A 16,049-nucleotide genomic window follows, 5' to 3' on the forward strand; every position below is an offset into this window, starting at 1 on the left:
TATCAGCGCGACGCTGTCGTGCTAAAAGCACAATATCACAAACACCTACTGTATATGATTGATTTAAGGTGTAAAGCGCTGCGCAAACTGTTGGCGCTACATAAATCCTGCATAGTAATACTAATTTAGACTCTTTAGATCAGCCAGGGCAGAAAATTATCGATCGTTTGGCATGGATCAGAAGCACTGAGATGATTTTGTCAGGAATCCGATCATATTTTGAGAATACCTGATGAAAACAGAGATACGATCAATAACTTACAAGTGTATTTTCCAATGATCAATTGCAATCCCTTTCTTTGAGTGTGACATATCAATCGTGTTGTCGGCTATCAAAACGGTTATTCCTATTGGAAGATACAATCAATTGTCATTGATCGTATCTCCCAACTAACGATTGCAAATCACTTTGTTTGAAATACACTTTTCAGCGTTCAGCATCTCGATCGATCGTGTTGTCGACTATAGATTGACTGTTCCTATCATAAGATTTAATCAATGACTTATGATTGTATCTTCCAACTATTGACTGAAATACACGTCCAAGCGTGCGGCATATCAATTGATTGTGTTGCTGACTTTTGATTGGTCCTATCAGGAGGGATCGACCGGAAAAGAAACAGATTATTTATCAAACTGAGAAACCGTACAATCAGATTGTCCGGTGTGTAAATTAGAACGGTGCTGTCACAAGAGGTGATAAGATCGATGAGTTATGTTTGTATCTTCCAATTATTGACTGAAGCCTCGTACACACGACCGAGTTTCTGGGAGATATTTTTTTGCAGAGGAAACCGGTCGTGTGTACATTTTCGTCGAGGAAACTGTCGAGAAACTCGACGAGCCAAAAAGAAAGCAAGTTCTCTATTTCCTCGACGGGAATGGAGAAAATTGGCTTGTCGAGTTCCTCGACAGCCTAACAAGGAACTCGACGAGGAAAACGATGTGTTTCGCCCATCGAGTTCTTCGGTCGTGTGTACGAGGCTTGAGATACACTTCCCAGCGTGCGGCATATTGGTCGATTGTGTTGTCAACTATTGATTGATTATTTCTATCAGAAGATAGGATTGATAACTTACAATTGTATCTTCCAACTATTGATTACAATCCACTTCCTAGCATATAGCTTATCGATTGCCTGAGTTGTTGACTATAGATGGACAATTCCTATTGGGAGATAAAATTGATGACTTATGATCATATCTTCTAATTATCGATTGAAATACACTTCCAAGCATGCAGCATATCAATTGATTGGGTTGTTAACTACAGACTGATTATTCCTATTGGGAGATACAACTGATGACTGTAACTTCCCATTATTGATTGAAATATACTTCCCAGCGTGCAGCCTGTCAGTCAACTGTATTGTCAACTATTGATCGATTATTCCTATCAGAAGATAGAGTTCATAAATTACAATACTATTCTCAAACTATCAAATGAAATTCACTTCCCAGCAAGTGGCATATCGATCGACTTGATTATGTACTGAATTATTAGACTGGAATATTCCTATTGGGAGATCCGATTAATGACTTATGATCGAATCTTCCAATTATCGGTTGAAATCCACTTCCCAGCATGTGGCATATCGATCAATTGGCTTATCTACTATAGATTGAATATTCTATTATTATTATAATATTACGTTTTTGTGTGACATATGCAGTCATTCTAAGCCTGTAGAAACAAATATGTTCTTGGTGACGGCTCTTAGATACAGCCTGTTGGATGTAGCTACACTCTGCCTTTTCCATGCTGCTATCAAAATAAACAATTTGTAAATTACATATTGATTCCTATTGGGAGATACGATTGATGACTTATGATTGCATCTGCCAAATATTGATTGAAATCCACTTCCCAGCATGCAGCATATCAGTCGATAGGGTTATCGACTATAGATTCATTATTCCTATTGGGAGATATGATTAACGACTTATGATTGCATCTGCCAATTATCAATTTAAATCCCCTTCCCTACATGCAGCATATTGATTGACTAGGCTAGCGACTATAGATTGATTATTCCTATTGGGAGATACGATTGATGACTTATGATCGTCTCTTTCGTTTAATGACTGAAATACACTTTCGGCGATTAAACTCGTTTTTTCTTATTGGGAGATACGATTGATGACCTATGATTGTATCTTCCATATAATGATTGAAATCCACTTCCTGTATTGCCTTTTGTATGACATATGCAGTCATTCTAAGCCTGTAGAAATAAAATACGTTCTTGATGGTGACTCTTAAAGGGGTTGTAAAGGTTTGTTTTTTATTTTCTAAATAGGTTCCTTTAAGCTAGTGCATTGTAGGTTCACTTACCTTTTCCTTCCATTTCCCTTCTAAATGTTTTTTTTTCTTTGTCTGAATTTCTCAATTCCTGTTTCTCCTCAGTAAGGTGTTCTAAATGACTTTCCACCGCTCGGATGATGGTGGAAAGCTTACTGAGGAGAAACAGGAAGTGAGAAATTCAAACAAAAACAAAAAACATTTAGAAGGGAAATTGAAAGAAAATGTAAGTGAACCAACAATGCACTAGCTTAAAGGAACCAATTTAGAAAATAAAAGACAAAACTTTACAACCCCTTTAAGGATCGTACTCACTTTAAGAAAATCAGCAAACATTTTCATCCAAAGAACGATCGTATGATTTTCTGATGGTGTGTAAACAACAGCTGATTCCGACCTTCCGGACAAACTACAAATTTTTTCTCTTATGGCAACAGAATGAACTGTTTAATGTGTATCATTTTCTTACATTTTTCATATGAGAAAAATCAGATACAAAAGGCTGCGCATGATCAGAAAAAATAAACAAAAAAAAAATAATGCCTTTCTCGTACAGGAGTTTTCCAGGCTGGATAAAGATCAACGATTTTAAACAAAAAATCTAAAAAAAAAAAAAAAAATCAGATTTTTTTTAATTTAAATTGGATTTTTTTGATTTGTATCCGATTTTTGGCATTTTTATCAAATTTATTTTAATAAAATGCTTTTGGAGTAAAAATCTACCTAAAAGATAATTTTCTATTTAAGATACATTAAAATGTTGTTTATACAGCATGAAATGGAGCTTGGTTATGTAGCATGAGGCTGTGTATTCTGCAATATTTACATTTTTGGGAAACTCATTCAATGAATCCAAGCTCTGTAAACTGAGATAACATGTGCAATACAATACAATTGATGCATTCACACAATTCCGCAGTAACCATGAGATAAAACAAAGTTCAGGAATATTCCTTTATCCCATTGTTTTGCATATCTATGTACAATACAAACTGTATGATTGAATCGGTTCCGATTATGCTGTTTTACTAACCTGACAGCTTATTATTCTAAATAGGAAACCTTCATTTTGTTTACAAATATTAAAGATTCTAACTACCAGCTAACTAACTAAGAATAAGTCCTTGCATTTAAAGAGCACCTGTCATTTCAGATCCATCATGGCAGCGCCCGTTAGTTGGCATCCACTGCTGCCTCCACGTCCCTCACCTTGTTGTGCCACTGCTGCATCCCCAGCCGTCCCATTAAAGTGAATGGGACTATCGGTGAGTCAGGAGCAAGTCAGAGGAGGAGCCGCTGTGGGACAGAGATGACAGTTGGGACAGAGATGACAGTTGCTCTTTAAAAATTATGATTTTAATCAAGCCTTTTTACTAGTGATTTAAATCGACTTGATTTAGGCTGCATTCACACCTAGGCGTACAAAATCGCGGCGTTTTGTCCCGCGAATTGCGGCGACAAATTGAGGCGTTTTGTACCGCGATTTGCGGCGACAAAACGCCGCGATTGTGAATGCAGCCTCACCCCCTCTATGGAGATGGTTCACATCTCCTATGCCGAACGCCGAAAGCCGCCTGAAAAAAAGGTCCGGGACTTTTTTTCAGGCGGCAGGCGTACGGCGATGGGCATAGAGGGCAATGTGTTTTCATCCCTCCAGCGTCTCGGGGCTGCTGCGGCGTCACACTACAGGCGACAAAACGCCTAGGTGTGAATGGGGGCTTAGACTGCATTCACACCTGAGCGTTTTGTCGCCTGAAGCGCGACGCTCAAAAACGCTAGAGGGGAAAAATTCATTATTCCATATGGAGATGGTTTACATCTCCACTCCAAAACGCCCGACGCCGAACGCCTGAAGCGTATCGGGCGGTTTAGGCTTTTTTGAGTGTTTCCATTTCTCATAGAAAGTAATGGAAACGCTAGATTCAAGCGACTAGCGCGACAACGAGCGTTTGCTACGGGCGTTTCGTCGCTTTAATCAATAGAACATTTCACCCAGGCAGAAGATAAAAAAAATCTACCAACATAGCAACAAGTGATGAAAAGATGATAATTTTTCCTATTGGCTTAAATAAAAAACGTCGAAGTACAAAAACGTCGGATGACGCTGTATGCAAACGCGCAAATAAGCATGAATATGCGCGACAAAACGCCGGAAAAAAACGCCTGAAAAATCTATCGCACGACCTATGCTCAGCTGTGAATGCAGCCTTAAGGCTGGGTTCACGTATGAGCCCCATGTGGCTCACAGCAGGGATCTGGTGTGTCATGTTTCAGGTCCAATTTCAGCTCAAATTTGGGCTGAACTTGTACCTGAAACGGACGAAAAGACGCACAGCATTTTTATGCAAAACGCACCGGTCCCACTGCGGTGACATGTGAACCGGCTTCATAGAGAGCCAGTCAAAATCTCCTGCTATTGCGAATTGGATGCAGTGATCTTCCATTCTATGGATAGCGTAGGACCCACTGATAATGGGCTACTTTGTCGCAGTAAGTGGGCTTAAAGCGGGAGTTCACCCGAAAAAAATTTTTTAACATTAGATTGATGCTCATTTTGTCAAGGGGAATCGGGTAGTTCTTTTAAAAACGAAGCCGTACTTACCGTTTTAGAGAGCGATCTTCTCCGCCGCTTCCGGATATGGTCTTCGGGACTGGGCGTTCCTATTTGATTGACAGGCTTCCGACGGTCGCATCTATCGCGTCACGAGTAGCCGAAAGAAACCGAACGTCGGTGCGGCTCTATACGGCGCCTGCGCCCCGACGATCGGCTACTTTCGGAAAATTGTGACGCGATGTATGCGACCGTCGGAAGCCTGTCGGAAGCCTGTCAATCAAATAGGAACGCCCAGTCCCGCAGCCCATACCCGGAAGCGGCGGAGAAGATCGCTCTCTACAACGGTAAGTACTGCTTCGATTTTAAAAAAAATACCCGATTCCCCTTGCCAAAACGAGCATCAATCTAATGTTAAAAATTAACATTTCCGGGTGAACCTCCACTTTAAGCACCATATAGCAATATAATGTGACTAAGCCCTGGTTCACACTGGGTACGATTTGGAACGATTTGAGATGCGATTTGACATGTCAAATCGCATCTCAAATCGGCGGCAATTGTCGGCAATGGCACTGTCCTAATCAGTGCGACACCGCATCTGCGATTTCAAAAAGTAGTTCCTGTACTACTTTTTGCGATTTCGGGCCGCGATTTACATTAAATTGCGGCCGAAATCGCAGCAAATCGCGGCAAAATCGCGGCCGCGAAATCGCGGTAAAATCGCGCATTTTACTGCGATTTTGAATTCGCAGCAGTGTGAACCTAGGCTAAATCTCCATATTATTTGAAAATGTTCAGGTGTTTTGCCTTGCCAGAGTTAAATGTCAATTTTGCACGTGTGCCCTGTAATATTTTGTTTTGGATGCATCTAATTCGCAATGGTGTGAACCCAGCCTAAATCAGATCCACCCTGGAATTTTCACTATTTTCTTCCTTGGTTCCGACTTGCTGTGAAAGGAGGAAAATTGGACGGTCGTTCGCTTGATTTTATTTTAGTGGCGTACCCCACTTTATATACAGCCTATTGGATCTGTCTACACTCTATCTTTTGTATACAGCTACCGAAATAAACAGTTTGTAAATTGCATTCATTATTCCTAATGGGAGGTACGATTGAGGACTTATGATCATCTCTTTCAAATATCGATTAAAATACACTTGCAGCATGCGGCACATGGGTTGATGGGGTTCTTGACTATAAACTGATTATTCCCTATGGGGAAAGAATTGGAGGATTTATAGTAGGTATGACCACTACAGAAGAGGCAGTACAGTCTGATTGGACAGAGTGTGAGTTCGAACCCCAATCTGATTGGACAGAGTTTGAGTTCGAACCCCAATCTGATTGGACAGAGTGTGAGTTCGAACCCCAATCTGATTGGACAGAGTGTGAGTTCGAACCCCAATCTGATTGGACAGAGTGTGAGTTCGAACCCCAATCTGATTGGACAGAGTGTGAGTTCGAACCCCAATCTGATTGGACAGAGTGTGGGATCGAACCCCAATCTGATTGGACAGAGTGTGAGTTCGAACCCCAATCTGATTGGACAGAGTGTGGGATCGAACCCCAATCTGATTGGACAGTGTGTGAGCTGATTGTAGGTAGTTCAGCCCCCCTGGTCCCTCCATTTCCTGTGCAGTGTGTGTCAGGGCTGTCACATGTGCTCTGTGTATGAAGAAGTCTTATAGTACAGCTGACTCGTGTATAAGAGTATATTCTTCACAAGTTTCTAGAATAAAAGCTGTTCTCCCAGCGGAGTCCCTAATAGCAGTCCGGCCAGTGTGAGGCGCTCTCTCTCACCTGTAGCAGTGTGTTCCCCCGCTGATGGTGCTGGTACCACTCCTCTCTTCTTCTTCCTCTAAGGCTCCATTGTGACCGGTGCAGGCTGAGTTGAGCCCCGCTGTCGCCTGTTCCTCTTTCAGTTTCCTTGTTTTCTCTGGCTCCTGGGCGGGTTTTGGGGTGAGCTCATTACACAGCACCGAGGTCCTCCTCCTCCTCCTCCTCCCAGGCTGGAGGTGTGTGCGGCAACTAAACTCTTCTCTCACTTCCTGACTGGAAATTCCCATATCAGTGACTGCAGGAGGCTGGCCAATCACACGGCACCTCACAGCACGTCATGGGGATTTTGGATGGCACCGAGTGATGCTGAGGTGTTCACAAGAAAGAAAGAGTCTTCTGTGAAACGTCCCCTCACTAAATAATAACAATCCTATTATATACTGCGCATGTCAGGACAATAAACATCCAGTGACTCACCTCACTCACCTTTCACTGGGTCCCAAACATTACAATGTAACACATTGAACTTTATTCATTTTTAACCCCTTCTCAAACTTTTTTTTGTGGAAAAATATATTTTTATTTATTTTTTACTGAAATTTTCATCATAAATATTTATAGAAGTTTTCACAATATATATATATATATTACTATTTTATGCCAGTTTTCCTTAGATAATGATAATTAGGATGGACTATTGTATTTTTTCATGTAGGAGATATCTGTTACCATTTCCTACCAAATCAATTTGTCCTGATATAAAACGCGGTATAATCCACCTGGTTACACAAATATGTACAGTTTTACTAACACACGTCAAATGTGCAAACTTGTGCAAGAGGCTTCTGCGTAACATTTCTTCTCGCCTGCTTAAGACCCCTTTCACACTGAGGAGGTTTTTAGGCGTTTTGGCGCTAGAAATAGCACCTGAAAACACCCTCCCGGTCATTTCAGTGTATCTTTTCACACTAAAGCCTCGTACACACGACCGAGGAACTCGACGGGCAAAACACACCGTTTTCCTCGTCCAATTCCTTGTTAGGCTGTCGAGGAACTCGACAAGGCAAGTTTCTCCATTCCCGTCGAGGAAATAGAGAACTTGCTCTCCTCTTGGCTCGTCGAGTTTCTCGACAGTTTCCTCAACGAAAATGTACACACGACCGGTTTCCTCGGCAAAAAATTATCTCCCAGCACGTTTCTTGCTGGTTTTTGCAGAGAAACTCGGTAGTGTTTCCGAGGCCTGAGGCGGTGCGCTTGCGGCACGTTAGGAAAAGTCCTGCAAGCAGCATCTTTGGGGAGCACCTGCCCATTGAAAGGAATGGCCAGTGCTTCCAAAGCGACTGAAAAGCGATTCGAAAGTGCCGCAACACGCGCACTTTTAATGCCTTCTTCGGCCGCTAGCGAGGTTAAAAGTGCCCAAAAATCGGCTGAAAAGCGCTCTTAAACGCCGCTAAAGTGCAGCTAAAAGGGGTCTAACACACGTCAAAGTTTCAAACTTGTGCAAGAGGGTTCTGCGTAACATTTCTTGTCGCATGCTTAAAGTGGTTTTGAACCCCCCCCCCCAGGAAGTTACACCTACAGGTAAGCCTAGATTAAGGCTTAACTGTAGGTGTTTGCAATATCTCCTAAACCTACACGGTTTAGGAGATATTTGCCAATAGGTATACACCGTTGTCTGCGGCACATGCGCGCCGTAGACCACGGCGCAGGCGCAGTGAGAATCCCCTTTGAAAAAAATGGCAATGCCGTATTTGCCAGCTCCCACTCGCATGTGCGGAGTGACGTCTTCGCCACTCCGGTCAATCACAGCACCGGAGCGGCGATACCCAGAAGTAACCTTCTGGGTATCTGTCGAGAGATGTCTGCGGCCGGAGGGGGATACGAGGACGGCTTCGATCTAAGGTAAGTAATGCATAATGAGCTAGTATGCTAGTCATACTAGCTAATTATGGCTTTGTCTTGCAGGTGTTTTTTTGTTGTTTTGTTTTTCAGTGTTCCCACCCTTTTAAGGGTCATTTTGTGAATTGTATTTATAGTTCCTAATTTTCTGCAAAATCTTAATAAAACATCAATATATATATATATATATATTTATTAGGGGTGCTGAATTTAATTGCTGCATCGGTGCATCGCGATTCGGGTGTCCCTGATGCGGCACCAATGCATGCGATAGTAATAATCGATGTCTAGCCCCGCCCCATCCCGGGAGAGCGCTCCGTGCAGCAGTTACCTAATTTCCTTTTTTTTTTCTATGCCGCGCTCATGTGACTGCCCGGCTCCTGGCGTCAGCCCCGATTCAGAGGATCCTCCCTATCCCCACCCTGCCCTGGCACCACCCCCAACAGGCTGCAGTGGGCAGTGATTGGATGACTCGCACAGCTCCGCCCCCCAATGCATTGTGGGGACTGTAGTATGATATTATAGCGTGTTCCCGCCCCCTGTGATCCCTGGATGGAGTTCCCGAGAGCGGAGCGGCCGTACCAGATGATCTGAGGAGGAGAGGAGAGGGATGGAGGCGGGAGGAGCGCAGCCTGTGTACACCTCACTGACAACCGGGCTCCCCGCTCTACAGGTACCGGGGTGTACTATATCTGCAGTCTCTGATCATCTCCTGTAGCATGTCCGCATTCTCTGATCATCTCCTGTACTATGCCCGCAGTCTCTGATCATCTCCTGTACTATGCCCGCAGTCTCTGATCATCTCCTGTACTATGTCCGCAGTCTCTGATCATCTCCTGTACTATGCCCGCAGTCTCTGATCATCTCCTGTACCACGTCTGCAGTCTCTGATCATCTCCTTTAGTATTTTGGGGGGAGAGCCATACGCAGTTGCGCTGCAATCGTGATGCATCGCGGAATCAAATCGAATCGTGGACTTGATAATCGTAATCGCATCGAATCGTGAGACCGGTGAAGATGCGCAGCCCTAATATTTATATATATATCGAGAGACGATTACGACAATTTTTATCGTATTATACCAGATCGTACTATTGTCGTTTAATCAGTACAGTTTTCGACCGAAAATACAATAGAAAACACTACAACACATGACATCACTTCTGATTTTTTATTCTGTCGTACGAGAATTTTCATGACTTTAGGAACCTCTTTATTTTCGATATGCTAGTCGCATAGAGGTTCCTATAAAGGCATATAGGATCGTGTGTATGGACTATAAGGCCCTTTTCACACAATTGGCCAACTCAGGACCGCCTGTCCATTTTTCAGGCGGATCAGAGCAGGCCACTCATTGACTTCTATGAGCAGGCGGATGTCAGAAGAGATGTGTCCGCTGACACCCGCCTGCCATCTGACAAGATCTGTTCAAAACAGATGGATGGCGATACGTTCGCCATCCGTTCAGTGGATGGGGTCGGATGAAAACGGACAGGCGGTCCATTTTCTTCCAATCTCCCCATAGAGGACAGCAGGGCTCTGACAGGTATATTCCTGCACAGTGAGCAGAGATGGACCTGTCATCCGCCTGCTCAGCGGGGATCAGCAGATCGTCCGTCCAGTGGATCCGCTCCGTGAGAACCCAGACTTGTAATGTACCCATGAAAACCAACATGGAATTAGTCAAGTTCCTCCACCCAAAACTCGCTCATCCATGTCTTTACGGACCTTGCTTTGTGCACTGGTCCAAATCATTTGGTGGAGGGGGGATTATGGTGTGGGGGGGATTATGGTGTGGGGTTATTTTTCAGGGGTTCGGCTTGAACCATTTGGCCCCTTTCACACCTGTGCAACTTGTCCTGCGACTTGGGACTACAAAGTTGCATGACAAGTCGTACCCCATGATTTCCAAGTACCATTCATATCTATGCGACTTCAAAGTAGTCCCTGCACTACTTTGGTCCGACTTTGATGTGACTTGAGGTCCATAGACCTCAAGATAACACAGGCATTGCTTGAAGACATTTTGGACAATTTCATGCTCCCAACTTTGTCCAACGTGACTGCGCACCAGTGCACAAAGCAAGGTCCATAAAGACATGGATGAGTGAGTTTGGGGTGAAGGAACTTGACTGGCCTGCACAGAGTCCTGACCTCAACTCGATAGAACATCTTTGGGATGAAGTATAGCGCAGACTGCGAGCCAGGCCTTCTCGTCCAACCTCAGTGCCTGACCTCACAAATGCACTTCTGGAAGAATGGTCAAACATTCCCATAGACACAGTCCTAAACCTTGTGGACAGCCTTCCCAGAAGAGTTGAAGCTGTTATAGCTGCAAAGAGTGGATCAACTCAATATTGAATTATACGGACTAAGACTGGGATGCCAATAAAGTTCATGTGCATGTAAAGGCAGGTGCCCCAATACTTTTGGCACTATAGTGTATGTTATTTGTTGTTTGTACCCATAAGTAGGGCCCATTTCACCTTTTTTATTCTACGTAAAACACACTGACACTGACGCAAATTTTAAAAAAGTTATTTTTTTTTTTAAGCCTTGTTCACAATAGTGTGATTTCATATGTACCTTTAGTAGCAAAGAATCACATGACAATGGAAATCACATTATTTTCAATGGCGTCAGTTTATATCAATGCGACTTCACGTGGCACAATTTTGAAAGAGGGTCCTCAGTCCTGTGCTACTTTGGTATCATTTACATTGTGATTTGGTCAACAGAATATGTGACGTAACCAAGTCACAACACATTTGCACTGAACTTGGATCAAAATCGTATCACATTAGTGTGAACCTAGCCTACCTAAAATACACTGACCCTGACCTTTGAGCCTAACCTTTGACCCTGACTTTAACTCTGAGCATGACTCTAATCCTAATACCCCTTTCACCTCAGCAGACCAATCGGATCCGCCTATTTTTTTTTAAGGCAGATTTGATCTGACCACCCATTGTTCTCTATGGAGCGGCGGATATCAGCACACATGTGTCCACTGACACCCGCCAGCATCCGTTACGGCCGGCAAAAAAAAAACAGATGGATCGGGATCCGTTCCCCATCCGTCTGGCAGATCTGATGACAGTCGGATGGAAATGAACAGGCAGCCCGCTTCCATCCGACTGCACCATAGAGGACAGCAGGCTTTGTCCATGTCCGCTCTGCATAGCAGAGTGGACACAGACCTGTCATCCGCCTGCTCAGCAGAGAGATCCCACGCTGAGCAGGCAGATCTGCTTGACAGATTCCGCTCTGTCTTAACCACTTAAGACCCGGACCATTATGCAGGTAAAGGACCTTGCCCCTTTTTGCGATTCGGCACTACGTCGCTTTAACTGACAATTGCGCGGTCGTGCAAAGTGGCTCCCAAACAAAATTGGCGTACTTTTTTTTCCTACAAATAGATCTTTCTTTTGGTGGTATTTGATCACCTCTGCGGTTTTTATTTTTTGCGCTATAAACAAAAAAAAAGCAACAATTTTGAAAACAATTCAATATTTTTTACTTTTTGCTATAATAAATATCCCCCAAAAATATATATAAAAAAAAGTTTTTTCACCTCAGTTTAGGCCGATACGTATGCTTCTACATTCTACATATTTTTGGTAAAAAAAATCGCAATAAGCGTTTATTGATTGGTTTGCGCAAAATTTATAGCGTTTACAAAATAGGGGATAGTTTTATTGCATTTTTATTAATAATGGCGGCGATCAGCGTTTTTTCTCGTGACTGCGACGCATCGGCCAATTTTGACACATTTTTGGGACCATTGTCATTTTCACAGCAAAAAATGCTATAAAAATGCACTGTTTACTGTGAAAATGACAATTGCAGTTTAGGAGTTAACCACTAGGGGGCACTGTAGGAGTTAAGTGTGACCTCATATGTGTTTCTAACTGTAGGGGGGCGGGGCTGGACGTGTGACGTCATTGATCGTCTTTCCCTATATCAGGGAACAGACGATCAATGACACTGCCACAGTGAAGAACAGGGAAGGTGTGTTTACAAACACCTCTACTCGTTCTTTAGCTCTGGTGACCGACCGCAGGACACCGGCGGCAATCGGGTCCGCGGGTCCCGCGGGCTCGGTCATGGAGCTTAGGACCGGGTTGCTCGCGACCCCACGGCTGGGCTTAAAGGAGACACATACAGCTTAGGGTGACCACGTGTCCCGGATTGCCCGGGACAGTCCTGCATTCTGCAGGTCTGTCCCGGGCACCTTTACTCTGGGACAATACAGTGTCCCGGAATGAAACTGACACAGGTCCGAGCGTGAGCCCCTCAGAGCTTAAGATGTGACATCCCCCCAAACTAGTGAAGAACTACAGGTCCCAGCATAGATCTGTGAAATCTATGGGGTCACACCCTTAGATCTCATGGGTTCATGCTGGGAGTTTCAAAATTGGGGGGGACGGGGATCACATCTTTAGATATCATCGGTTCATGCTGGGATTTGTAGTCCTTTACTTTGGGGGTGTGTGACCTCCCCAAAGTTAAGGACTACAGATCCCAGCATGACCCCCACCCCACAGAGCTGAAGATGTAAGACTCCCCGCCCCCCAAATAGTGAAGAACTACGGGTCCCAGCATAAACCTGTGAAATCTATGGGATCACACCCTTAGATCTCAGGGGTTTCATGCTGGGTGTTGTAGTCCTTCAAATTGGGGGGGGGGGTCACATCCTTAGAAATTAGGGGTTCATGCTGGGACTTGTAGTCCTTCACTTTTGGGGGGAATGTGGCCCCCAAAAGTGATGGACTACAGGTCCCAACATGAACCCCCCCATGAACCCCCCCCCCCCCAACTAGTAAAGAACTACAGGTCCCAGGATGAACCGGTGAAAACCATGGGGGGGTCACAATTTTTTTTTATAAAAAGTTATTTTTTTTAGGAAGGGTGGGGGGGGGGGTGTCCATGAATGGCAGTTTGGAAATGTGGTCACCTTAGTACAGGTACGTGATTGTGCTCAGCCGTGCTATTCTGCCAACGTATATTGGCGTGAAGGGGTCCTTAAGTGGTTAAAGAGGCCTAACACTGACTTAGGGTTGGTTCACACCACAAAAATGCACTCCAAATCCATTCTAGATGTGTTTCTGCATGCACGGTTACAACACGTTTGTTATGCGTTCCAGTACGTTTTTGATGCGTTTCCGGATGCATGCTTTTTTCCTTTTTCTTGTTTTTTTTTCCACTATACTGTGGTCCAGTCCTTTTTTGATGCATTCCAGTGCATTCCAGTGCATTTTAGATGCGTTTTACTGCATTCCAGCACAGTCCAGTGCAGGAAAAATTCAGCATGTTCTAATTTTTTTCTGGAACTGGAATGCACTGGAACTGACCACACTGGTGTGAACTATGCAATTGGAAACCATATAACCTGCTTTCCATACGTTTTTGATTCCGGGAAAAAATGCATCTGGTGTGCATTGGCTCTTAGATCAAACCCTGATCTAGCCATTTTATCTTTATTTTTGTTTTTCCTACACACACTTTTTGTATTTACGCTTTTCTCCTCTAACAAGCAGAAAAAGATGCATTGGGGTTGATTTACTAAAGGCAAATAGACTGTGCGCTTTGCAAAGTGCAGTTGCTTCATAGCTTAGTAAATGAGGTAAGGCTTTACTTTGCAAAGAGTACCCAATCACATGCAAGGAAAATGAAAAAACAGCATTTTTGCTTGCACGTGTAGCAATGTGGACTACAACCATAAAGGACAGTGATCCTCCGATATTTCCATGCATTGCATGTCCCTCTAGTGATCAGTTGACATCATATTCGTGAGTCAAAAAAATAGGATTGTGGGATGAGTCGTTTCTCGGACTGATAATCGCTTCATAAAATGATGTGCCTGGACTACATATCCCCGGGATCTTTGCTACCATCAGGAAGATTGCTGGGAGTAGCTATAAAAGAAGCAAAAGCCGGCACGGAGCTCTCTTCCTCCGGGGGCTGATGTGAGACGGACCCCTCCGTGCATGGAAAGAGGGGGTCGCCACCTGTCATGCGGTATAACACACTCCAACCCGTACCAGAGGGGCCCAGCTCCGCTGCTTGTCATCTTACGTCCATCCAGCACCACTCCGGTCGCCTGCCAGTCGGTGTAGGAAAGCTTCACATCAGGAGATGGAGATGGCGGATTCAAGATTCCATTCCACTGAAGTCACAACATCACTTATTGATGCTACACAGCACCTTATTGTCATACACTTTATGTCCTATGTAGGAATTGTTTACTGCTCCATTATTAGCACCTGTTGCACTATATGGACTTTTATCAATCAGTTCATTTTATTTATTTATTCTATAAGAATTTTTTACTGCTCCATCATTTGCACCATTTGCACTTTATTTCACCATATGGACTTTCTATTGATTTAATCAGTTCAGTTTATTTATATTTATATAATTTTTTGACTTTCCGCATTTTAGTCGTGGATGTTTAACATATTCAATATTTATGTCAGTGTGACTCTGCTAGCACTTACGATTCAGGAGCGCATCACCAAACATAGATTTTTTTATATTCTTTACCCACCCTTTGTCCCGGTTTTCACTGGGACACTTTGCACAGACATCTTTACCTTAGGAATACTTTGCTGAACCTATTTTGAACACCTTTCTTAGACAACTTTAGCCTTCTTCACTACAAGAAACCTATTGCTTCCTGCTACACCCTTATTGGATTTCAGTTAATAAGCTCCGATGTACCGGTGAAGACCATCAGATCTGCAACGGGGACACTACTGCTATTACTGATACAAGGGCCATTATACTATTACTTCAAAGCCTGATCTCTCATTAGGGTAACAGTCATAGGCCCGCCAGGTTCCATCTTCTACAGTGTGTCAGTATAATCTGTTACATAGAAAAAAGCAGTGCAGCGTTACAAACAAAACACACAAAAAATGATGAAATAAAAATGGTAAGTCCAAAAAATGATCAATCGAAGTGACGAAAGGGTTAAACTGACTCCTGGAACCTCACTGAGGTGTTCAGATGCAAAACTCCTTAAAACACAGCAAACAGATATCCTTAAATAGAAGTGCAAGCCGCTCACCTAAACGAATGGACCTGTGTGTGAGCAGCAGGTCAAATGCGCTGTCCCTCAACTGAGGGGGGTATAGATATAACGGTGCCTCCTCGGAAGAAGTCCTGTTCCTTGGGACGATACACGTGCGGGGGGCTTTCATTTGATGTCAGGACAGCCACCTACCTGGTCTTTTTAAATGTTGTACGCTCATTTTCCATGCACTAGGACATAGTGCTTTATTTGTTAGTACCATATCTTTTTAATAAATTTTACTGTTATTGTGATCATACGGAGAGCACTATGTGTCTGCTTTATACCCTTCCATGACACCATCCCACGTGAGAGTGTATCGGATGACCATCCATCCTCAGGGACCTTCCGAGGAGGCACCATTATATCTATACCCCCCTCAGTTGAGGGACAGCGCATTTGACCTGCTGCTCACACACAGGTCCATTCGTTCAGGTGAG

The 16,049-nt window shown here is 43.7% G+C and overlaps 1 protein-coding gene across 5 annotated transcripts in view; it reads right to left on the reverse strand.

The window, feature by feature from the left end:
• NFKB1 (nuclear factor kappa B subunit 1) overlaps positions 1-6,895 on the reverse strand; it is a 175,527-nt gene extending 168,632 nt beyond the window's left edge. For 3 of the 5 annotated variants that reach the window (XM_040329919.1, XM_040329905.1, XM_040329908.1), the window contains exon 1: positions 6,657-6,894. The gene's annotated coding sequence lies outside the window, so the exon portion shown is untranslated. Of the gene's footprint in view, positions 1-6,656 lie in introns of all 5 variants that reach the window. The other 2 variants (XM_040329914.1, XM_040329904.1) reach the window with 2 other exon arrangements.
• Positions 6,896-16,049: the final 9,154 nt, after the last annotated feature.

Source organism: Rana temporaria, chromosome 1 (genome assembly GCF_905171775.1).
Source record: "Rana temporaria chromosome 1, aRanTem1.1, whole genome shotgun sequence".
NCBI classification, from domain to species: Eukaryota; Metazoa; Chordata; class Amphibia; order Anura; family Ranidae; genus Rana; species Rana temporaria.